The sequence below is a fragment of the Cebus imitator genome, unplaced genomic scaffold, assembly GCF_001604975.1.
Source record: "Cebus imitator isolate Cc_AM_T3 unplaced genomic scaffold, Cebus_imitator-1.0 Scaffold14, whole genome shotgun sequence".
Taxonomy (NCBI): domain Eukaryota; kingdom Metazoa; phylum Chordata; class Mammalia; order Primates; family Cebidae; genus Cebus; species Cebus imitator.
In genome coordinates this window covers 1,460,422-1,466,930 of record NW_016107329.1, presented here as the reverse complement: position 1 = coordinate 1,466,930, position 6,509 = coordinate 1,460,422, and the positions used below count along the sequence as shown (strand labels likewise).

The 6,509-nt window shown below is 41.7% G+C and overlaps 1 long non-coding RNA gene across 1 annotated transcript; it reads right to left on the bottom strand.

The window, feature by feature from the left end:
• Window positions 1-3,321: 3,321 nt before the first annotated feature.
• Window positions 3,322-6,070, bottom strand: LOC119467403. Its single transcript, XR_005195937.1, has 2 exons — window positions 4,023-6,070; window positions 3,322-3,648 (listed from the first exon to the last, which is right to left on the bottom strand). It is a non-coding gene; the product is annotated as an uncharacterized LOC119467403 (long non-coding RNA).
• Window positions 6,071-6,509: the final 439 nt, after the last annotated feature.

The following is a 6,509-nucleotide window of genomic DNA, read 5'->3' as shown; positions in this document are numbered from 1 at the left end:
CCGATGTGAGCTAGGCAAGTCCCTTAATCTCAATAAGCTTTAATTTCTTCATCAGTAAAATGGGATAATAGTATTTAGCTCACATTACTGTTGTAAGGATTGAACGAGATAATAAACAAGAGCTCAGCAAAGTTCCTGACTCAAAGAAACTCCCTAATAGAGGGCAATTGTTATCAGACATTATGCCCACCGCACCCCTACAACATGAGGTTGGAATGTGCTTTTCCCCTGCACTGTTTGAATCATGCCCCAAGACATACTAGACATATACACATAGAGGAGGATGAATGGGGAAGGGGAGGGACACAAAAGTTTTTTATGCATAATCCATAAGTAAATATGTCTGAACACACAACTCTTTTTTTTAAATGTTTTATTTTGATATAGTCATAGATTCACGTGCTGTTACAAGAAATAATACAGAGAGGCACATGTGCTCTTTACACATACCTTTTTATGTCATCTAGCTATTTTCCTATGTTGATAGGCTTTGCTGTTAGTTTTCTGTCCTTCATCCAATTTACTGATGCAGACAAAGAGTGGAAATAATAAATGTTGCTGAGAGGACGCGGCCGTGAAAGCACTGAGAACCTGGGAGTATTCTCCCCGGAGATCTGTGCAGTCACTCTCAGCTTTTCACTTTAGCTTGTGACACTGTCACTCCCTGCTGAGTCTTCCTTTCTCGAGAAGCCCTGACCACTGCTTGGCGAAAAGGAGAACCCTTTTCTGTGAGGCTGAACTGCTCGGGTGCTTGGAAAATGGTGGTGTTGTGGCTCACTGGGCAAAGGATGCAGTTTGTGTTTAACATTGGAATATTCCAATTTCTATTGATTAGATCAATTAATATTCTGGCGCTGAGGTGAGGTAGTATGTTTTCTTTCCTCCAAAAAAAATTACTCTGTATTGACTGAGCTCTAGGGGAAATGTTTCCTAGGATATAGCTGAGGTTGGTTTCAATACAGTTGGAGTCTTTCATGTGGAAAATTCTCTACTTAGCAATTACATGCAATGAGAAAACTTGAATTCATAAGTGGTTCAGTAAATCATAAGCCATGAAGAATGCAGGAAGAGCCAAAAAGAGAAAGTCTGGGCATTTAGCCAAATTCACCTCACCAATATGTCCCAGAAAATGGCCAACAAAATCTTGTGGAGAACATTTTAAAAACACAGATTTCTGCACCAAAAATATACCCATCCCCACTCCTGATGGTCCTAAATTCAACGGATTAAGGCAGGACCAGAGAAACAGAATTTCCGTAAAGCTTCCCACAAGATTCCACTCGGGAGCCAAGGTTGAGGACTGCTTTGGACCGGTATGTTTCACTGTGATGACTGTGCCTTCAGAGTAGGAAAGAGAAAATGAACACCTCCCTTCACCTCCACTGTCAACATTCTTAAATTCCTTTTATTTTAAAATTATTTTTTACAATGATAATCATAAATTTCAGGTTTTCAAATTACTTAATGAAGATTATCTAGTTGAAGGTATTATGATACTAGTTTCATGGAAGAATAGGCGCTGAATTCATCACAAATTTGAAGAGAAAAAAATACTATACTCCACTGCTGCCAGAATATTTCACTTGTGACAAAAATAAAAAATAAAAACTCACCAAGCAGGGCTGGTCACAGTGGACCAAGTCTGTAATCCCAGCACTTTGGGAGGCCAAGGTGGATGGATTGCTTGAACCCAGGAATTCGAGACCATCCTGGGCAACATGGTGAAACTCCATCTATACAAAAAAATACAAAAAATTATACAGGTGTAGTGGCATGCACCTGTAGTCCCAGCTACTCAGGATGCTGAGGTGGAAGGATCACTTGGGCCTGGGAGGTCAAGGCTGTAGGAGCGAGACCCCATCTCAAACAAAACAAAACAAAACAAAAACAAAAATCTCACCAATGCCAACTGCCTTCTAGCTTATCCAGCAAGTGGTGAAGGTGGGTGAAAACAAGGTGCATGCCCAGGTACACCCCCTCCAATGATGAAATCCAGACCTCTTTGACTGAGCTTCCCCCACCCTACCCCCCATCCCTTGCAAACTCCTCTGTACCCCACAGATCCCATGCTCAACATTGTCACTGTGCATATATATCAGAATCATACCTCTGAAGACCATAGAAAGGTTGCAAATCCAATCTCTGGTACTAGGAGCACTTTTTTAATTAAGAGCCTGTCTGAATTTGGAGCTATTACACACTGCAGCAATAAAATTAAACACTGTCACTGTCTGTTCTTTAATAGCTTACATATATCTCATATTCAGAGTCCCCGAACTAGAATTTCAAGAAATATCCCCTTAGTCTCTGACTGCCAAATAATCTCTGCACAATTTTTCTCACTTCCTCTTCACTTCATAGACTATTTATAACTATGCTTAAAGTGTTAGACTCAAGTGGGCATACGTGGCACATAAACATAAAAGAATATTAACTCCATGAAAAAATGTTAGCCTGTGTCATGCAGTCTTGCAAGAACCTGGGAAGGATGGAGCCTAGAGGGATCTACCCAGGTAGTTCATAGAAGGCCTCATAGAAGGCCTCATGAGGAGGTGCTCCTTCCAGAAAGAGGTGCATTTTAGAGATGCGAATCATCAGACACAGCAGATGAAATGACTGGTGAAAACACTGGAGCAGGTAGGTGGAAGCATATCCCTTCCATAACAACATGCCCCAATCTCAAATGTTGACATCAGAAGATGGAGACGTCGTGTACAACCACACAGTGGGTCTCAAAGTCTGGTTCCCAGACCAGGAGCATCAGCATCACCAGGAACTTAGAAACACAAATCTTCCGGCCCCATTCCACATCACTGAATCAGAAACTCTGGGGTTGGAGTTCAGCAACCTGTGTTTTGACAAAACCTCCAGGTGATTCTGATACAGCCTCAGGTTTGAGAACCACTCGATTACAGAAAATGGAAATCTGACAAGTCTGATCAGACATTTCTTCTCAGGTTATAAGAACCAAAACCTCTCTTCCCACTCCAGTGTCCTCTCTGCTTGCTCCCTGTCTTCATTCCCTTCCACTCACCTCCTCTTCCGTCTCCTCCCTCGTCAGCCCTTCCACCTCACCACACACCAACGAACACCTGTACAGTGTTCAAAGAACTACAAACCAGCCTCTATTTCTCCTTTTCTTGGAGAACGTACTTCGTAATGTGTGCACAGTGTGCAGGCAAGGAGTGGAATTTCAACAATACCTAATTAAAGAAGACAACGCCACGCATTTATCACATTACACTGTTGTGTTTTTACCCCTTGCCGCTTTTGACGCATTTGCATATCATCTTTTATAATTCAATAGACTTGCTTAAACAATTTCTTTTATTTGCACTTATTTATTCAGAAGGAAATTTCATTTTGCAGATCACCAGGGCCTCCCAGTGGCAATCAACTGTAATTTCAGACTGGAATTTTATTCTGGGAGCTCTGGGGTAATGGTGTCTAAATCCTTAGAATTTCACCTACTTGGTAGGAGCATGAAATAGAACCAAAGCAAGTATTTTATCTAAGAGAGATTGCATCAGCATCCCAGCTGAAATTTCCTCAGATGTTGGCTTTGACTTCTTGCATTTATCAAACTCCATATTCAGTCACCTGCTTCGTAGAGATGACAATCAGCAGCCTTCAGGCTCTGCCGGTCAGCTCAAAAATCAACCAGAAAGAAGGAAAATAAAGAGACTATCAGAGAGAAACATCCTGTTTCTCTTTCCTGTGACTCCTTTCCTCAATAACCTTGGGGTTACTCCCTCAGGTTTCCATTTTTACCATCCCGCTTTTGAAGTTGTGCCTGCGCCAGGTAGCTATTTCCCACAAGACGTTTTAAATACGTTTTCCCTCCTCTCCATTCTGGAACATTCAGTAGCTGCCTTGCCTCTGCTCTCCTCTGGCAGTCAGCACTGTCCTGTGCACATCGTGCTCGCAGGACAGCAGGACAGCCTCTGACATCATGGCAGCTCGCCAAGCCAACACCCCCACCACCACCACCCGCCTACCGCCCCGCTCCTGCATCTGCTTACGTCCCGCCACCTGCTGGAGGGCTCCAGCCAAGGTTTATGGCTTACTCTGCGATATCACCCTCCAGGGACAGAGATGCCTGGTCAACCTCAAGCTAACGGGCGCCAAAGGCCATTTCCACTTAGACAAGCCTTTTGCTGCCGAAGGTGCTGGTGTCCTTCCAGGCTCTCACCAGGTCTCTTTGGCATTGGAAGGCTGTGCTGACTGGTCAATGCGTGCCCTCTCGTTGAAAGATTGTGAAAGGTGGTTTCCAAGAACTGGTGTTCTCACATCACCCCAGGGCTTAACCCTGCTGAGGCAGGGAGAGTTATCGCCTAGTAACAGACCTATAAACATCAGCACCGTTCACAGAACACAGCCACAAACAGATCAGATGTTTTAAAGTTCAGTCCCACCCCCTTGGCCATCTCTGCCAAAAAGTCACCGAGGGCAGCCCGTACTTCATTCATTTTGTTCTTCCTGAGCCGTTGCCGAAGAAAAAGAACAGCATTTGCTTCCACTGCAGCACCTCCTTTATGTCATAGGGTCTTTTTCGCTCCCCACATTGGTTGTTGTAAGATCAACATACACTTTTATATTAATTGCTCTAATATGTGCTCAATATTCCTTGCAAAGAAAAACGTAGTGAAGTCTTTGATGGGTATATACGTGGATTCATACAATTCTACTCTTGGAGACATATTATGAACAGGAGTACATCTCTGCGGGTCCATCTCAAGAGTAGCCCACTTAAGCTAATTTGCGCTCAGGTGGCAAACGAAGACAAGGTTCACAAAACTGGATAGCTCCTAATTAGCTAGAATAAAATTAAAATTTGGAATTTCCTTGCAGGGCTCAGAGTGGAAAACTTACACAAGGTCATACTCTGTAAAAAGCACAAGCTTTGGTGTCATAGGGACAGAGGTTCCCAGCCCAGCAACTGTCACCCATGTGTAACCTGGGAGGAGGCTTATTTCTGCTGAGTTTCAATATCTTCATACATAAATTGGGCTAATACCACTTGGGTTTTCAGGGTAATTCAGTGAGATGCTATATTGGAAATCTCTAAAACAGACCTGAAAGCAGTGAGTATTCCACTGATAATGGTTATTACCTCATCAAATGTTCATAGAAGCTCCAATCTTTCTAGCGAGTCATCAGAACAGGTCACTCCTATTTCCCTCCAAAGCTTAGCGCACACCCTTCCTTCTGCCTAGGACATGTCCCGTCTCTCCTCTCTGCCCTCACCTCCATCTCCTTCACACAGCTACACCTTCTCCTGGAAGCCCTAACTATTCCCTGGTTATGGGTTAGGCTCCCACTGCCAGGACACCTAGCACTGATTGGTTTTCATGTATTTCCCCTACCAGGCCATCCCCAGCTCTGCCTCTGCCCATCTGTGCCGAGCTCATGATCTCCGTAAGGACTGGCCCTGTCTGCCTGTTCACTATTGTGTCTGTAGCCCCTACTTGGCATATTTTGGGTTTTCAGTAAATGCCGAATAAATGAATGAATGACAACCATTAGAGGCTTCCAAAAGAAGAAAAACTAAAATTCAAGGAAAGTAAAAGGTAGTTGCATTCATTATTCTTTATTCAACTATTTATTATGTATTAATTGTTGCATTCTTATTCCCTTTAAGCCTCCTTGAATTATTTCTTCAAAGAAAATATGAAATCTGTTCCCAAAAGTTCTAGCACTTTGCTCCCCTGACCCCTTGAATGTTACGCAAAATGTTTCCTTAATTTCTTCCCAATACATGATCACAAAAAAACTTATTATGTTTTACATCTTCTAATTCTTAAATTCACTATCTATTAATCACAGAGATACTAAGGAAGGAGGAAATCCTTGGTAGAAAAGTGTTAATAATTTACCAGTTGCCAAGTGTACTTTTACCTGTGCCTGCCATGTAGGTAGAAGCATTACTCATGCTTTTTAATCTAAGAATTTCTTACATTTTTATGGCCTGTCCTTTGGGCTTATTTATGATGGTTTGTGACAAAGAGACAACCTTTGTCATTATGATTTATACTCTACTAACAAAGAAAACATAGAAGTAGATAAGAAACCCAAATTAAATCATGGCACTAGATAAGAAAACCCAAATTAAATCATGACACTAAAACAATTTTTTTTAATTCAGTTAAGGTATTTTAAAATTAAAACAGAGATATAGGCATTACAGACTATGGAGAATGGAAATATAGAAATTTTAAAAACCTAAACTACAAAATCTAGTATTTGCCAAGTAAGCCACTTTAAAATTTTTAGACTTACATTTGTGACATCATGAAATAATGCCCAGCTCTTAAAATATTTTTAATGGCATGTCTTAATCTTATTCTGTTTGTGCTTTTGTTTGGAAAACCAAGCAATGTGTTTTGGTCTGGTAACGTATTCGTGGTTGGCAGCAGATATTCAATATTTTTCTATGTTTTTTTTCATTAGTACTGTTTATCACAAAACTGACCTGGACATCTGTTATCATTTTTAGTGATCCCTTGAAA